Below are 18,331 nucleotides of genomic sequence, written 5' to 3'. Positions count from 1 at the left end.
TCGTTTTCATGTCAAAATCCCCCACTCTCTTCTTCCACCCCATCCTCTCTCTGCCCAATTCCCGCTCTTTTCTCCCATCCTCACCGCATAGAAATTGTCGGAGATGGAGTCGTCGGAGGTGCCGGAGGACCCGAGCATCACGCTCGCCCGGAAGATCAGCTCGGCTACGCGGGTCGCATCAAAGCGAAGGCCGCAAAGGAGGAGAAGCTCAACAAGCCATTGGCCGCCGGTGTGAGTGGTGGTGGCATTGGGCCTCGAGGTCATGGTGGACAAGGCAGTCATGGCAGCCGTCGCGAACGCCGCCAGACGGGCGTGCCCATAGTACATACATTGTCGTGGCCGGAGCATTACAAGCCTCCCTACTACTACGCCTCCAAGCAGCTCAGAACCCCTACCGGTATGATGCCTTACGTCATCACCGTTAATGCGGCGCTGCTCTTCCCCGAGTATTCTTTGCCGCAGCTCGTCCGGGCATGAACAGCGGGTGGGGAGCAGATGGGTGCCCGCACGCTGTTCGCTGCAATGCCTACAGCGGGGGAGCCGATGTACGACGACTCGGACAGGGAGATGCTCGACATCATCCACGAAGGAGGCGAGGGAGGAGTAGGGCGCTATGAGGATGGGCGGGTGGAAGACTCGGATCCCACCCAGTCTGGCAACTACCAACAGGAGCAGTCCTACACCCAGACGGCCACGCAATAGTCCTACACCCACACTGGCGATGGCACACAGCAACAACAACACTTGGCCGCAGGACAAGGGCAGTCAGAGGGGGAGGGGAGGAGGACGGCTAGGACGATGATCCGAATGATACAAGTGACAGCCCGAAGAAGAAGGGCAGAGGAGAAAGCTTCAACATGCGGGAGTGTTGTGCGTTGCATGGTTGGCCATTGGCATTGATCTGATCCATGGCATGGAGCAAAAGGGCACAACCTTTTGGTGGAACATTCACATATGGTTCCGTGAGCATAGCATTTCATGCCCTACTCCGACGCAGTCATCCGCAACCGTGAATGGAAGTCCCTGATGTAGGGTGGATACCCTAAGGCCGATCTTTCACGAAATGGAGTGTATCCTACGAAGAACATGACGAACACGAGGGGAACACGCGAGGGGAAACACTCAAATCAATGGGAGAGATCACACTTGTGCTAGATCCATGAACATAAAGAGTGATACAAGATTCAAACACAATAAAGGACGATACATGAGGCGGTAGTTCTTCTCCGTGAGAAGGTTTTGAGGGGTCTTACCGTGAGGGGTCTTGAATCCACTTGGGGGATATTCTCCGTAGAGGCTGCGGTCTCCGATGGAGAAAGTATCAAGTGGATGAGCAAAGCTCTATCTCTCAGATGAGCTAAACCAATGCTAAGCTTAATAAGAGGGAGGAGGAGTATATATAGTCTAGGGGGCGAAAGGGTACATGGGCCTCGGCCCAACGTGATGTGCATAGACAGGCGTCGGCCGTCCGGTAGCTACCGGACGTCCGGAGGCTCGCGAGGGTCTGGTCGTCCGATAGGTGTTGGACGTCCGGCATTTTGGCTCTGATCAGGCGGCGTCGGATTTCCGTAGGCGGTCGGTAGTCCGGTCGTTCGAAGGTCTCAGACTTTCGATAATTTTCCTTCTATTGGGTGACACGGGATGTCCGGAGGGGCTCGGTCATCCATTGGGGTGTGTTAGACGTCCAGTCCGTGTTGGTCGTCCGGTCGCTGTAGCGATCGCAGGCTGGTGCTTCAGGTGTCGGATGTCCGGTGAGCTCCGGTCGTCTGGTGGCTGTAGAACTCCTGGCAGCATGTTCTCTTGGTCCTTGTACTTGGTGTCCTCGTTGTCTTGTCCGTTGGATGCAGCTACTCCATGGCCTACCTCCAAGTACCTGATCACACATAGGGTCTCCGCTTGAGGTAGTAGCCATGTCTCATATGAAGAAAGTGGTAATTCATAGAGGAGCGAGTTCACCTTAGTTTCAATAGCCTTTTCTCGAGCTCTTGTCATTGGTCCAAGTGGTGTCATGGGAGACGTAAGTTGGTCCATGGGGACGACCTTAGGATGCTCCACGTCAATCCCTCAACATCGATGGTACACCATCCAACAGGTCGTGTCCAAGTATTCTGGGCACTTGAAGCATCTCATCGCATGGTGACCTAGAGGTGCACAAATCACCGAGCAAGTAAGTTGATCACTAGCTGGATATGCTGAGTTTTGTTGATGACTAGTCAGGCATGTTTGTTTTGTAGCTCACTAGACGTATATGCATTGTCAACAATGTTTCACTTTGTAGCCTACTCGTGCTTGTGTGGTGTACAAGAAGTTGGAGAAGAAGTCCTTCACCGTCATGCATTGTTGGTTGAAGTTGCATGGGCAACCGAAGTGGAACCTTTTCATTGCCAAGACCTTCGCCCAAGCCAACGAGGAAGAAACTGGTGACCCTATCGGCCCAACCCAAGAACTGTCGAAGAAGTTTAGAAGAAATTTATGGGGGAAGAAGTGGGAGGAGGAGAGGTCGAAGAGAGAAGGAGCAGCGACCAAGCTGACGGAGATGTTCGAGAACATCTTGGCGAAAAAGGAGGAGGCATGCGTGAGGAGCTCGAACATCAAGGAGTAGAAGAAGGCAGAGAGGTTCAAACTATTGACGAAGGCAACTGACAAGAAGCTCAAGCTCGAAAAAAGGAGGACCATGATTGAAGAGAGAAAGGCCACGCTTGAGGAAAAGAAGGTGAAGATCGCCGCCAATGCAAAGAAGGCCAAGATGTTGACCCTGAATGTGGACTCTTTGGATACCTACACAAGAATCATTGTGCAATCCGTCCGCTACCAGATGCTGCAGCAGTAGAAAGATCATTTGGCGGAGGCGGACGGCGAGGACACGATGGAAGCGTACGCGGATGCGGAGGCGGAGGCTGCCTACGCGGTGGCGACGGCACCACCTTCACCGGGGAGGAGCAGACGACTGGGATTGCCGATGCGGCGGGGCAAAAATGCAAGGACTATCGGACTAATATTCTTTTGGATTCAAGCATGTAAAAACTAACCATACTTGTTTCTTTTTGGTTGTGATCGGGCATGCGGTCCAGCGCTGGTGTGATCCGGCGCGCCGTGTGGATCGGAGCACATTTGAATTGAACTTACTAGCGGACATATACATGATAGCGTTGGATGTTGGCCTCCCGCATCCGTGTCCGCGGACTGGTCCCCTACCCGCGGACGGATGCAGGGAGGAAATTTCCGGGTTGCCGCTAGAGATGCCTACTCCCTCCATTCAGGTATGTTGGATCCCTTCATATTTTGGTCATTTCTTGACCATCTAAATGACTAACAAAATAATAGTATGAAGTATGAAAAATGCATGAGAGCTCTCATATGCCACATACCCCTATAAGAATATAGTATAAAAAACATTAGTAAAAATTAAAAAAATGAAATTTTGGGATATCAAACATGGGTGGCCATTCTACTCCCGCATTTAGTTTAGTGAGTAATGGATGCCCGTGGTATAGATCCTACGATCCATCCAAACAATTCTTTTGGTATACAGAAATTTTTTGACTTTTTTATCGAGAATACCACGTGCACCATTCCTCACAAAACTAAACATGAGAGTAGAATGGGCACCCATGTTCGATATTGCAAAATTCTAAAAAAAAATGAAATATTTTGTTATTTTTAATACTATTTTCATATTAGGGTGTGTCAGATCCGAGTCACAAATCCTCATCCCATGAAGTATACGCTACATTATATGATTAGAGTACTAAACTAAGGTGAAGGCGCAGTCGGCGTAGAGGTGGCTCAGTAAAGCCTAGCACAACTAGGGTAAGGGCATCTCCAACACCGAACCCGCAAAATGGACATCGCATTCATGTATGGATCGGGGAGGACTAGTCCGTGGACACGGACGCGGGAGCCGGCCATCCAAAACCGTCAGCATATATCCGGCCCCAATATTTTTATAAGTCTGCATGTTTAAATAGCCGCATACAGTCTAAAGTAGTTCAAATGCAGTGGTGTTTTTAATTTAAAAAGCTCAAATATTACACTCCAACAATTTTGTCCCCTTTAATCGCCCATAGATGCTCAATCAGATCTTCCTTCAGTTCCTCCTGAGTTGCTTGATGCCGAATTTTTGATGCATTTGAACAAACTCTTCAAATGTGGCGGATTCTTGTCTAGAAGTTCGAAAGGATCATCCATGTCCTCAAATTCAAGAGTTGCAGCAACATCCTCACCCTCATCCTCCATGACCATGTAGTGCATGATCACACAACAGGTCATCACCTTCCACAAGGTCTACGGATACCATTGTTTAGTAGGTCCACAAACAGCTGTAAAACGTGCCTACAAGACTCCAAATTGAAGGAAATATGCCCTAGAGGCAATAATAAAGTTGTTATTTATGTTTCCTTATATCATGATAAATGTTTATTAATCATGCTAGAATTGTATTATCCGGAAACTTAGTACATGTGTGAATACATAGACAAACCGAGTGTCACTAGTATGCCTCTTCTTTACTAGCTCGTTAATAAAAGATGGTTAAGTTTCCTAGCCATGGACAAGAGTTGTCATTTGATGAATGGGATCACATCATTAGAGAATGATGTGATTGACTTCACCCATCTGTTAGCTTAGCACGATGATCGTTTAGTTTGTTGCTATTGCTTTCTTCATAACTTATACATGTTCCTATGACTATGAGATAATGCAACTCCCGAATACCGGAAGAACACTTAGTGTGCTATCAAACGTCACAACGTAACTGGGTGACTATAAAGATGCTCTACAGGTGTCTCCGATGCTATTTGTTGAGTTGGCATAGATCGAGATTAGGATTTGTCACTCCATGTATCAGAGAGGTATCTCTGGGCCCTCTCGGTAAAGAACATCACTATAAGCCTTGCAAGCAATGTGACTAATGAGTTAGTTACGGGATGTTGCATTATGGAACGAGTAAAGAGACTTGCCAGTAACGAGATTGAACTAGGTATTGAGATACCGACGATCGAATCTCGGGCCAGTAATATACCGATGACAAAGGGAACAACGTATGTTGTTATGTGGTTTGACCGATAAAGATCTTCGTAGAATATGTAGGAACCAATATGAGCATCTGGGTTCTGCTATTGGTTATTGACCGGAATTGAGTCTCGGTCATGTCTACATAGTTCTTGAACCCGTAGGATCCACACGCTTAACGTTTGGTGACGATCGATATTATGAGTTTATGTGTTTTGATGTACCGAAGGTAGTTCGCAGTCCTGGATATGATCATGGACATGACGAGGAGTCTCGAAATGGTCGAGACATAAAGATCGATGTATTGGAATGCTATGTTTGGACATCGGAATGGTTTCGGGTGAGTTCAGGCATTTACCGGAGTACCGGGGAGTTACCGGAACCCCCCAGGGAGTCATTGGGCCTTAATGGGCCTTAGTGGGAGAGAGGAGGAGGCAGCCAAGGTGGGGGCGCCCCCCCTCCCCCCCAAGCCCAATCCGAATTGGGGTGGGGGCCGGCCCCCCTTTCCTTCTCCCTCTCTCCTCCTTCCTTCTCCTACTCCAACTAGGGAAGGGGGAATCCTACTCCCATCGGGAGTAGGACTCCCCCCCCTTGGGCGCGCCATGGGAGGGCCAGCCCTCCCCTCCTCCAATCCTTTATATATGGGGGAGGGGACACCCCATAGATACACAAGTTGATTGTTTAGCCATGTGCGGTGCCCCCTTCACATATTTCCACCTCGGTCATATCATTGTAGAGCTTAGGCGAAGCCCTGCGTCGGTAACTTCATCATCACCGTCATCACGCCGTTGTGTTGATGAAGCTCTCCCTCGACCTCAATTGGATCTAGAGTTAGTGGGACGTCACCGAGCTGAATGTGTGCAGATCGCGAAGGTGTCATACCTTCAGTGCTAGGATCGGTCCGATCGTGAAGACGTACGACTACATCAACTGCGTTTTCATAACGCTTCCGCTTACGGTCTACGAGGGTACATGGACAACACTCTCCCCTCCTATTGCTATGCATCACCTAGATGGATCTTGCATGTGTGTAGGAATTTTTTTGAAAATACTGTGTTCCCCAACACAAATGCCCTCTCATCATCCTTTCTAGCTACTTCTTGTTTTTAGCACGGGCATTTCGCCGAACATTGCAGGGAGGATGGGTCGTCAGACAACTCAACATAGTGATCGTATATGTACTCCATATTCGAATCCATTGCTTCAAAGAAGAAGGGACAATTTTTTTAGCACGGGCACTTAACGAAACAGTTGTCAGGTGTAAGGGCATATTTCTCCCTAAGTGGTCTTGGTGATTGATGACAATGCTTTTGCGGACTAATCATGTGCATTGAGCATTTCAGATATCTCATGGCTAGGCACTAGACGATTCGATGCCCCTCGGAGCCTTTTGAAGACGGTGGTTTTTCTACGTTTCTTTTTTGGTGGATTTGAGTCGTAGGAAAGCCGTTCTATTAAGAGGGGGTCCGCTTCGGAAAGATATGGGTGGAATCGACATGTACACGGCCTCATATGCACCCATAGCCTCCTTCCATCTCCGGAGCATTTCCTATGTTTTCTGTAGTGTTTTCAGAATCTTGCCAGCGGTAGTACTACCGGTGCCTACGGTAGTACCGCTAGTACTTCCGTGGTCGTACCGCTTAGGGTTTCCCCGAGCGTGCAACTTTTAGTTGCCTGTTTGTATTTCACGGTAGTAGAGCGGTAGTACCCGGACTACCGCTTGCGGGGTTTTCTTACATGCAAGGTTCTATTCCCACTTTGCCACAAGTGGTAGTAGAGCGGCACTAGGACAGTAGTACCGCTTGGCACGGTACTGCCGCCCCTAGCACCCTCTACTATCGCTGCCTCTCCATGACTAAAACCCAAAGCAATATTATCGCTCGGGTCAGCGGTAGTACCTCTCTAGTGGCACTGTCATAGCTATGTGTAGTCTTAGGCCTGTGCAGAGTTGTACCGCTCCTAGGAGCGGTAGTACCACTTAGCTGCGGGCTGGGCAAAAAATGGTTCGATTCTTGCTCCCCTATATAAAGGGGGGTCCTCTTCCTTCTATGGTTAACCTCTTCCCTTCCAAGCTCCATTGTTTCTCAAAGCTCCATTTTCACCCAATCTCTCTCCCTAGCCAATCAAACTTGTTGATTTTCTAGGGATTGGTTGAGAAGGCCCCGATCTACACTTCCACCAAGACTGTCACAGCCCTAGAGCTTGCTTGTAACTAGTGGCATTGCAGTCATGCATCATGTCTAAATTTCTTTAAATTTGAATTGGGGAATTGGAGAGCCTCAAAAGTCATTTAAAAAAAATGATGATCAACATTAAAAATTGCTTCAAATGTGTCCAAGAAAATGTTCCTCTTAGTCTCTGAAAATATTGCAAAGAGGTAAAACTCAAATCAATATTTTGGTATCTCAGAGTTAATTATTTTGGGCCTTTGAATTAAATAAATAACTATTTGCATTGGATATATATTTCTTAATTAATTAATATATGTCCAATAATTCTGATCTTTGATGAAGGGCTTTGGAATAATCCTACTAGTCCCTACCATAATTATCAGAAGCAATAAAAATGATTTAGTGTCTAAAACTAAATCAAAACAAACTACAGAAAATAGAAAACAGAATTAAATAGAAATAAGAGAGAGAGAGAGAGAGAAACCCTACCTGGCGCCTACCTGGTGGCCCAGCAGAACCGGCCCAGCCCACCACCGCCACCTCCCCGTCTCGTCTTCCTCCCTGCCAGGAGGACAGGCACGCGCGCGGCCACGCGCCCCGGCCACCTCCTCCCTGCCTGCTTGCCTCCGCTACTCCCTGGAGACGCCACGCGGCCCCCTCGACCCTCTCTCACTCTCCCGTGTCTCTCCCTCCGTCCCTATCCCCCTCTGCTCCCTCTCCCTCCCGCGACCGAACGGAGCCCGTCGCCGCCGACCAGCGCTCGCGCGGCCGCAGCCGTCCCGAAGCCTCTCCGACACGCCCTCGAGCTCCGCCGGTCCTCCCTCGTCCTCCTCGTCGTCTCATGCGACCAGAAGAGCCCCGGAACGCCGCCCCCGATGTTTTCCCCCTCGCCGGCCGCCGAGGATCTTCACCGTCGATTCGCCACCATCGACGCTTCCCCGGCCCCGTCGTCTACACCGGCCAACTCCCCGTGAGCTCCTCTTCCTTCTCCACCTAGTCACGTTGCTCGAGCTGCCCCCAAACCCCGTTGGCCATCACAGCCGAGAGCTCGGCTCCGCCGGCCATGGCGCCGCCGTGGCCAGGGCCACCGCAGCCCGCGCCTGAGCACGTCACCGTGCTCGGTGAACCCCCAGGAGCACGTAGCACCTGTCAGTTTACTCCCTAGTGCCCCGTAGCGTTGACCCCGTCCACATCCGAACTCCGGCCACCGCCGCGAGCTCCGTTCCGGCGAGCTCGGGCTGTCTCAGCCTCTTCCGCTCACACAGGAAGACGCGGCGCTCTTCCAGCTATCCGTAGAGCCCCTCCTCCATCCGTTTGGTCGCCGGAGCAAGAAATCCGAAGGCCTCCGCCGCCTCGGCCTCGCCGGCGACTCAACGCCGGCGGGATTGACTCGTTTGACCAGGGGTTTGACCTCCCTTGGGTCATTAACATGTGGGCCCGAGGCCCGCTAATTTAGTTTAGATACTAATTGAATTTTAGCTAACCCACTGACTCGCTGACTGTGGGCCCCTGCGCCTAATTAGGATTAGTATATTTTTCTGTTTAGTTTAGTCTAATTGCAGTGGCCCCACGCGTCAGTTTTGACCGTGCTGACGTGGCCGTTGACTGGGCCCACACGTCAGTGGCACTAACCAGCCCCAGTCACTGACCAGTGGACCCCACTGGTCAGGTTTGACCTGGGGCGCCCAGTTGACTCTGCTGACGTCACAGTGACGTGGTGCTGACGCCATAAATCATTTCTGGATTTATTATTATTCAGGAAATTTCAGAAAATAGCTAAAACTTCAATAAATCATAGAAATTCAACCGTAACTCCAAATTAAATAATTTATATATGAAAAATTATCAGAAAAATTCAAGGAATCCATCTGTACCATTTTCATGCATGTTAGAACAACTTATAGCTGCTGTTTAGCACAAATCAATTAAATGGCATTTGAATAATCACATATGGAGTTTGAATTTGAATCTTGTATTCAAACCAACTTCATTTAATCTGTTGCTAGTTGCATTAGCTCAAAACACATTCATTTTGCCATGTCATTATCATGCATCATATTGTTGCATCGCATTGATTGTGTTGTTCTTCCTTGTTTGCCGGTAATTGTCCCCTCTCGATAGACGTGTACCGGCGATGTGATCGTTGACACTGATGAAGACTCAATGTTATCTTCAGAAGTGCCAGGCAAGCAAAACCCCCTTGTTCATTCCGATAAAATCCCACTCTCTCGCTCCTGCTCTCTTTTACTGCATTAGGACAACAACGACATATTTGTTACTTGCTGCGGTAGCTGAACCCCTTTATCCTTTGCATGACCTGTCATTGCCACAGTAAATAGATGAAACCCACTAGCATGAGTAGGAGTTGTTTGAGCCCTGTTGTGCCTACTCATCCATGCTTGTTTGTCATGCCTGCTACTGCTTAGAGTTGAGTCAGGTCTGATTCATCGGGGATGAATCAGAGGTGTGTGAACATGTCCTACTGTGTGTGAGCTAAGTGTGTGAATACGATTTGGTAAAGGTAGCGGTGAGAGGCCATGTAGGAGTACATGGTGGGTTGTCTCATTGCAGCCGTCCTCAGGAACTGAGTTCTGTGTTTGTGATCCATGATTCAGCTACTACCACGCATTGGGCCCGAAACCAATGGACCCTCTCGGCTTCTTGATCACCCTTGTCCTCTGTCCAGGAGTTGCAAGTAGTTTCTGGTGTTTGTAGTATGCTGAGGTCGTGCGCATCGCTGACCGTAGGGGTGGGCTGTGATGCGGTAGGCACGTGGTCGGGTATACCGGGCGCCCGTTTGGTGTCACGGAACCCTGTTCACATCGTTTGGGGCTGTGAGCGAAACTCCGGCCGGATCTCCTCATGGATGAAACCCGAATAGGTGATAAACCTGGACTAGAGACTTGAGTGTTTAGGCAGGCCGTGGCCGACACCCACGTTGGGCTTCTGCTTGAAGGTTGCCGAGTACATGTCGTGTAAACGGCGGTAAGTGGTGAGAGCGTGTGTGAAGAAGTACACCCCTGCAGGGTTAACATCATCTATTCGAATAGCCGTGTCCGCGGAAAAGGACTTCTGGGTTGCTTATATCAGTTCATAGACAAGTGAAAGTGGATACTCTAAAATACGCAAGATAAGCGTGAGTGCTATGGATGGCGTTCTCGTAGGGAGACGGGAGCGGATCCATAGTGGTGTATTGATATGGTGAATTTGTGGACTCGTGTGCGCCACCTCAAAAGAGTTACTTGCAGTTGTAGTGTAGGATAGCCACCGAGTCAAAGCTGACTTGCTGCAGTTAAACCCCACCATCCCTTTGTTGATAATGATGCATATGTAGTTAGTTCTGATGTAAGTCTTGCTGGGTACATTTGTACTCACGTTTGCCTATTTTATGTTTTTGCAGAGAGACTTCGGTCTCACTAGTAGTTCCACGTGGACTTCGACGTTTAGCTTGTTACCTCAGCTACGATCTTGTGCCCCGGCAGGATCTGGTAGATAGTCAGGCTTCTCAGCCTTTTTCAGTTATAGATGTATGTACTCAGACATGATAGCTTCCGCTTGTGCTTTGATTTGTACGCTCTGATTGTTGGGTCATGAGACCCATGTTTGTAATATCTCGCTCCTCGGAGCCTATTGAATAAATTACTTGAGTCGTAGAGTCATGTTGTGATGCCATGTTGTATTTGCACATATCGAGCATATTGTGTGTATGTTATTGAAATGCTTGGTATGTGTGGGATCTGACCATCTAGTTGTTTATATTTAGTAGCCTCTCTTACGGGAAATGTCTCCTAGTGTTTCCACCGAGCCATGGTAGCTTGCTACTGCTCCGGAACACTTAGGCTGGTCGGCATGTGTCCTTCTTCGTTCCTGTGTCTGTCCCTTCGGGGAAATGTCACGCGATGAATACCGGAGTCCTGTTAGCCCGCTACAGCCCGGTTCACCGGAGTCCTGCTAGCCCAGTGCTACAGCCTGGATTCACTCGCTGATGACCGACACGTTCGATGTTGGGTCATGGATACCTGTCCCTGTAAGTTTGTGCCACTTTGGGTTTACGACTAGCCATGTCAGCCCGGGCTCCTTATCATATGGATGCTAGCGACACTGTCATATACGTGTGCCGAAAGGCGCAAACGGTCCCGGGCAAAGGTAAGGCGACACCCGTGGGAATACCGTGCGTGAGGTCGCAAAGTGATATGAGGTGTTACATGCTAGATCGATGTGGCATTGAGTCAGGGTCCTGACAGCGTTGGTATCTGAGCTTGACTGCCTCTAGGATTACCAAGCCAAACTGGTCGAAGTTGAGTCTAGAAATTCTTTAGTTATATAAGGGAATTGATTGTGGGATGGAACGTAAGGCTGTTTTTACTCCTTATACCTCATGGCCTTCTGATCTGAGTCATCATCTTCTCTTCTACGGGGATTAAGAACTAGGCTATCTCTTCTTTCTATCAGGATCACGTGTTACTAATCCGTAGACTTATAGATTGTGGGACTTAAGCCTCATTTCAGTTCCTATTACTTCCATATGTTAATTGTTGTTCTCGAACCCTTGATATTGTGCTTCTGAGTGGTTGTGCCACCATTTTTGTGAATGTCTCAAATCTTTTCTGAGCATTTACAGCCGTTATGCTGTCCGAGTCATCCCAGGTTTCTAAATAGTCTGATGCATTTGCAAAATCCTTTCCCTCTGGTTTCGACGTTCCTTTATGCCAGCTCAATCACACTAATTGTTGAGTTGAGGTATTCTATTGCCTTGACATTTATGCTGGAGTTATTATTATGACCCTAGGTGTCTCAGGGGATCATCTAGTAGTCTAGCCATGTTTTGTGTCCCAGTGTGATGATTCTGGCTTTTATTCTCGAAAGCATCCCGTGATGCCACTTAGTAGTAGGTATTCTATTCCTGGGTTTTGAACCCGAGATTCACCCTACTTGCTTCATGTTGATAGTTTTGCTCGTTCCTTTAGGATATTAGTAACTTTGCGATAGTCCTCGAAGTTCGTGGTATTTCCTTCTTCCAAATACTATGAACCCCTTTATGGCAGATATTATTGGATCAAAAGATGACAACAAGAGTGCTCCCAATGAGTTCTCCGTGCTATATTGTGACTCTGCCAGCTCAACCTTTCTGCATGGGTTATCCGGAAGAATTATGATTGAACTTGGTTCGACATGCTAATCCATGCATCCACAACTCAGAAAATCGTATGTTCCTTTGAGTTGTCCCTCTTTAGTTGTCCTCTGACCCTCGTCTATCAATTGATAGTCAAGATTATGTGTGCATTCATTCATCGATGCCTATTACTCTTGTGGTCCGTCAAGCCATTCTATTCCAGAATGACTAGGAGAAACAAACTCCAGAACCTGACCCATATCCAGGGTTGGGTCAAAGAAGTTGTGCTTCGCAGATCGAATTGCTAATCCAGCTTTTGTTCTGCTCTACCTTGGAGTATTACCATCTTTATATCGGGATTGTTATAGGAATTGCACACCATCCTATGAACTCTTGGTATAGTGATACTTCTTGCCATCATCGTTCATTCCTCGGTTCCTGTGTTATTGTAACCGGAATGCCGACAAGTGAGTCGTGGTGTGTGAAATCAATACTGCTAGCAACTCCATTGCTTGGTAGTTAAATGGACGATAACCTCATTCTTAGCGTGTTGATTATTGAATCGTCACCCTAAGGTTGATTGTGCTACCTAGTCCTTATTTCTGGTGCACTCTCCGATCAGTGAGTTAGGATAGTGCCAATCCTTGCTTATTTGATCATATCGTCTTGCCCTGGAAAGCAAGATTGTTCTCGAGCTTAGTAACATACCGGTGGTTCGTGATTTTCCGAAGATCTTCTCGGAAGTATTACCAGGTTGTCACCTGACCGCTGTGTTGAGCTCGTGATCAAGTTGGTTTCTTGTGAACCACCTTCTCTCCAAGAATCGGTGTTAGATATCCCTGAGCTAGTTGGTTAAGCTAGACAACAACTTGGAGAGTTGGAAGATAAAAGCTTGCCTGACTTAGTTCATTCCAAAGGGATATTCTTGTGTAGTGTGTGTTGAAGAAAGATGATATCTTCATCGATTGGTCCCTATGATCAGTTGTTGGACCTATTGTCATATCAATCCTTTGATTTGAGTGTGGGCCATCGTCAAGTCAAATCAGTACCAACGATGCTCGTAATGTTGTCTTACTCGTGGTTGATCCCTCGAGCATACACCATTACATCTTTGGTCTGACCAATGCTATCACCGTGTTCGCATGATGGTGGAAGTCCAGTGATATGGAAATTCCGATGAGTTGTTGTTGAGCCCATCAGTAGCATTTTGTCTCCCCCCCCATGAATCATGTTGAACATCAACCTAGTGTTGGAAACTTTTGAAAGCATTTTCTTCATCCTAGTTCATGAAGCATATGTTCGGATGTAAGAAGTGACTTCCTCGAGTTCATGTGCATTTGATGCAAGTTGCCGCCGTGGATTCGAGAAAGTCAATGTTGTTTCCTTTGGAATCATCCCAAATCAGTCATGCATACGTGCGAAGTATTCTGTGGTTCGGAGACTTGCAACCTCCATTCTATATGTGTCCCTAGCACACCAAGCCACTGATTGATTTGTTCAAGGTTAATAAGTTCTAAGTGCTAGTCCCGAAGGTACCAGATGGATTTGTACAAAACTTTGATACCCTCGTTGATGGTTCCCCCTCCTGAACTCGGTAGTGTCTTATTATAAGACTACTTTGTGGTCATGTTTGTCTTGGACAACATGTTCACATGTTGTAGCAGAACCGGCTCGTGTTTTTGGAACTTGCTATCATAGTTCATTTCCCGAGAATCTCGCAACGTCATCTCGTCGATTTGTGTTGCAAACTTTCGTTTTTCTTTCTAGACTCGATGAGTCTGGAATATCCTGACACCAACCAGATCTGAATCTCAGGCAGATATGATGGTTTGGAACATTTCCCAAGAACTATAATATCGGTCCCTCGGAAACCGGTAAAGTGGATGTCGTGGCCAACACACCCAACCGGAAGACCTGTTATTATAATATCTTGATTGAGGAAGTTGGCCACCTCCCCATAGGGATTTCGTAGGATTTACTCCCTAGTTGCCCCTATGGATTTCTGTGTTCCGAAGTCCGACCTTTTTACTTGATGTTCTAGATATCAAACCATATCTATGAATGGGTTACACTAGCACATCAAGGAGAACATTAGAAGCGGAGTGCTAAATGTCTCTCGGTCGATCATCCAGATTTTATTTCCTTGGCCCCGCCAAGGGTGACATCTGAGAAGGTGTTATCTTCCTTTGCATCTGCATCGTCCATCGCTATTCATCATGGTAGTATGTTGTGTTGTCAGCACCCTTGACACGGATGTTGGTAAAACCTTGATGATTGTGGAAATTCTCAAGTTCTTGAGAGCACGCACAAGCGCTAGGTGTTATCATAGACACTAATTGGGATGCTCTCAGTTTCCTCGGTTATGCTATGACCTTTCAAACAGTGAATTCACTCTCTATTGTTGGGTTCTTCCCCAGTTACCAGAATCATTCCCAGCATTTGCATTTTGTTCCCAGCTTGCACCGCCAATGTGCCATTCTACCATGGGTCCCTTCCATTTCCGGTGGTAAACAAATTCATCCATTACGTTGTCTTCAACAAGGTAATCCACATCATCCAAGTCCGAGTATGCCATTCTACCGACCCCCTCCCAACGATCACTCGAGAATTGCCTTAGGCTGGTTTAAAGAGTTTCAATGATCTCTGAATCAAAGGTAATTCTTTTTGCCACTTAAGGGGATATATCCACGAGTCTCCATCCCTAAGATGCCTCGTTGTGGTATCATGGCAACTCAACTCCTCGCTGCGCTGACAACCGATTACCACCTTCTTAAGCGTGAAATTGTTGTCTACCTAGTGAACCCTCGTCATCTGTCTCTCTCCACTCCTCTAGAGGTGTGCTTCGTCTCTCAGCTCGAGAGATGTTGCTATGTCTCATTCTGTGAGTTAATCCTGAGTTATTCGACCTTCAAGAAGACCGATCCTTCTAGAGTCTCCTTCTCCTCTCATTGTCATAATAACTGGAGTTCTCAGAACAAGACGTCGAGACAAAGATGGTGATCGAAACAACGTTCCTATGAAGTGCAACCTGGATCGTGAAGATTGTGCTAGTTTGCGTTCCCCCTTCACCTTACCCTACGCTTGAATCTCGGGACGAGATTTTTGTTTAGTGGGGGTGAGTTGTCACAGCCCTAGAGCTTGCTTGTAACTAGTGGCATTGCAGTCATGCATCATGTCTAAATTTCATTAAATTTGAATTGGGGAATTGGAGAGCCTCAAAAGTCATTTAAAAAAATGATGATCAACATTAAAAATTGCTTCAAATGTGTCCAAGAAAATGTTCCTCTTAGTCTCTGAAAATATTGCAAAGAGGTAAAACTCAAATCAATATTTTGGTATCTCAGAGTTAATTATTTTGGGCCTTTGAATTAAATAAATAACTATTTGCATTGGATATATATTTCTTAATTAATTAATATATGTCCAATAATTCTGATCTTTGATGAAGGGCTTTGGAATAATCCTACTAGTCCCTACCATAATTATCAGAAGCAATAAAAATGATTTAGTGTCTAAAACTAAATCAAAACAAACTACAGAAAATAGAAAACAGAATTAAATAGAAATAAGAGAGAGAGAGAGAGAGAAACCCTACCTAGCGCCTACCTGGTGGCCCAGTAGAACCGGCCCAGCCCACCACCGCCACCTCCCCGTGTCGTCTTCCTCCCTGCCAGGAGGACGAGCACGCGCCCGGCGCGCGCGGCCACGCGCCCCGGCCACCTCCTCCCTGCCTGCTTGCCTCCGCTACTCCCTGGAGACGCCACGCGGCCCCCTCGACCCTCTCTCACTCTCCCGTGTCTCTCCCTCCGTCCCTATCCCCCTCTGCTCCCTCTCCCTCCCGCGACCGAACGGAGCCCGTCGCCGCCGACCAGCGCTCGCGCGGCCGCAGCCATCCCGAAGCCTCTCCGACACGCCCTCGAGCTCCGCCGGTCCTCCCTCGTCCTCCTCGTCGTCTCATGCGACCAGAAGAGCCCCGGAACGCCTCCCCCAATGTTTTCCCCCTCGCCGGCCGCCGAGGATCTTCACCGTCGATTCGCCACCATCGACGCTTCCCCGGCCCCATCGTCTGCACCGGCCAACTCCCCATGAGCTCCTCTTCCTTCTCCCCCTAGTCACGTTGCTCGAGCTGCCCCCAAACCCCGTTGGCCATCACAGCCGAGAGCTCGGCTCCGCCGGCCATGGCGCCGCCGTGGCCAGGGCCACTACAGCCCGCGCCTGAGCACGTCACCGTGCTCGGTGAACCCCCAGGAGCACGTAGCACCTGTCAGTTTACTCCCTAGTGCCCCGTAGCGTCGACCCCGTCCACATCTGAACTCCGGCCACCACCGCGAGCTCCGTTCCGGCGAGCTCGGGCCGTCTCAGCCTCTTCCGCTCACACAGGAAGTCGCGACGCTCTTCCAGCTATCCGTAGAGCCCCTCCTCCGTCCGTTTGGTCGCCGGAGCAAGAAATCCGAAGGCCTCCGCCGCCTCGGCCTCGCCGGCGACTCAACGCCGGCGGGATTGACTCGTTTGACCAGGGGTTTGACCTCCCCTGGGTCATTAACATGTGGGCCCGAGGCCCTGCTAACTTAGTTTAGATACTAATTGAATTTTAGCTAACCCACTGACTCGCTGACTGTGGGCCCCTGCGCTTAATTAGGATTAGTATATTTTTCTGTTTAGTTTAGTCTAATTGCAGTGGCCCCACGCGTCAGTTTTGACCGTGCTGACGTGGCCGTTGACTAGGCCCACACGTCAGTGGCACTAACCAGCCCCAGTCACTGACCAGTGGACCCCACTGGTCAGGTTTGACCTGGGGCGCCCAGTTGACTCTGCTGACGTCACAGTGACGTGGTGCTGACGCCATAAATCATTTCTGGATTTATTATTATTCAGGAAATTTCAGAAAATAGCTAAAACTTCAATCAATCATAGAAATTCAACCGTAACTCCAAATTAAATAATTTATATATGAAAAATTATCAGAAAAATTCAAGGAATCCATCTGTACCATTTCCATGCATGTTAGAACAACTTATAGCTGCTGTTTAGCATAAATCAATTAAATAGCATTTGAATAATCACATATGGAGTTTGAATTTGAATCTTGTATTCAAACCAACTTCATTTAATCTGTTGCTAGTTGCATTAGCTCAAAACACATTCATTTTGCCATGTCATTATCATGCATCATATTGTTGCATCGCATTGATTGTGTTCTTCCTTGTTTGCCGGTAATTGTCCCCTCTCGATAGACGTGTACCGGCGATGTGATCGTTGACACTGATGAAGACTCAATGTTATCTTCAGAAGTGCCAGGCAAGCAAAACCCCCTTGTTCATTCCGATAAAATCCCACTCTCTCGCTCCTGCTCTCTTTTACTGCATTAGGACAACAACGACATATTTGTTACTTGCTGCGGTAGCTGAACCCCTTTATCCTTTGCATGACCTGTCATTGCCACAGTAAATAGATGAAACCCACTAGCATGAGTAGGAGTTGTTTGAGCCCTGTTGTGCCTACTCATCCATGCTTGTTTGTCATGCCTGCTACTGCTTAGAGTTGAGTCAGGTCTGATTCATCGGGGATGAATCAGAGGTGTGTGAACATGTCCTACTGTGTGTGAGCTAAGTGTGTGAATACGATTTGGTAAAGGTAGCGGTGAGAGGCCATGTAGGAGTACATGGTGGGTTGTCTCATTGCAGCCGTCCTCAGGAACTGAGTTCTGTGTTTGTGATCCATGATTCAGCTACTACCACGCATTGGGCCCGAAACCAATGGACCCTCTCGGCTTCTTGATCACCCTTGTCCTCTGTCCAGGAGTTGCAAGTAGTTTCTGGTGTTTGTAGTATGCTGGAGGTCGTGCGCATCGCTGACCGTAGGGGTGGGCTGTGATGCGGTAGGCACGTGGTCGGGTATACCGGGCGCCCGTTTGGTGTCACGGAACCCTGTTCACATCGTTTGGGGCTGTGAGCGAAACTCCGGCCGGATCTCCTCATGGATGAAACCCGAATAGGTGATAAACCTGGACTAGAGACTTGAGTGTTTAGGCAGGCCG

This window comes from Triticum dicoccoides, chromosome 3A, assembly GCF_002162155.2.
Source record: "Triticum dicoccoides isolate Atlit2015 ecotype Zavitan chromosome 3A, WEW_v2.0, whole genome shotgun sequence".
In the NCBI taxonomy this organism is placed as follows: Eukaryota; Viridiplantae; Streptophyta; class Magnoliopsida; order Poales; family Poaceae; genus Triticum; species Triticum dicoccoides.
Note: the sequence above shows the minus strand (reverse complement) of the source record.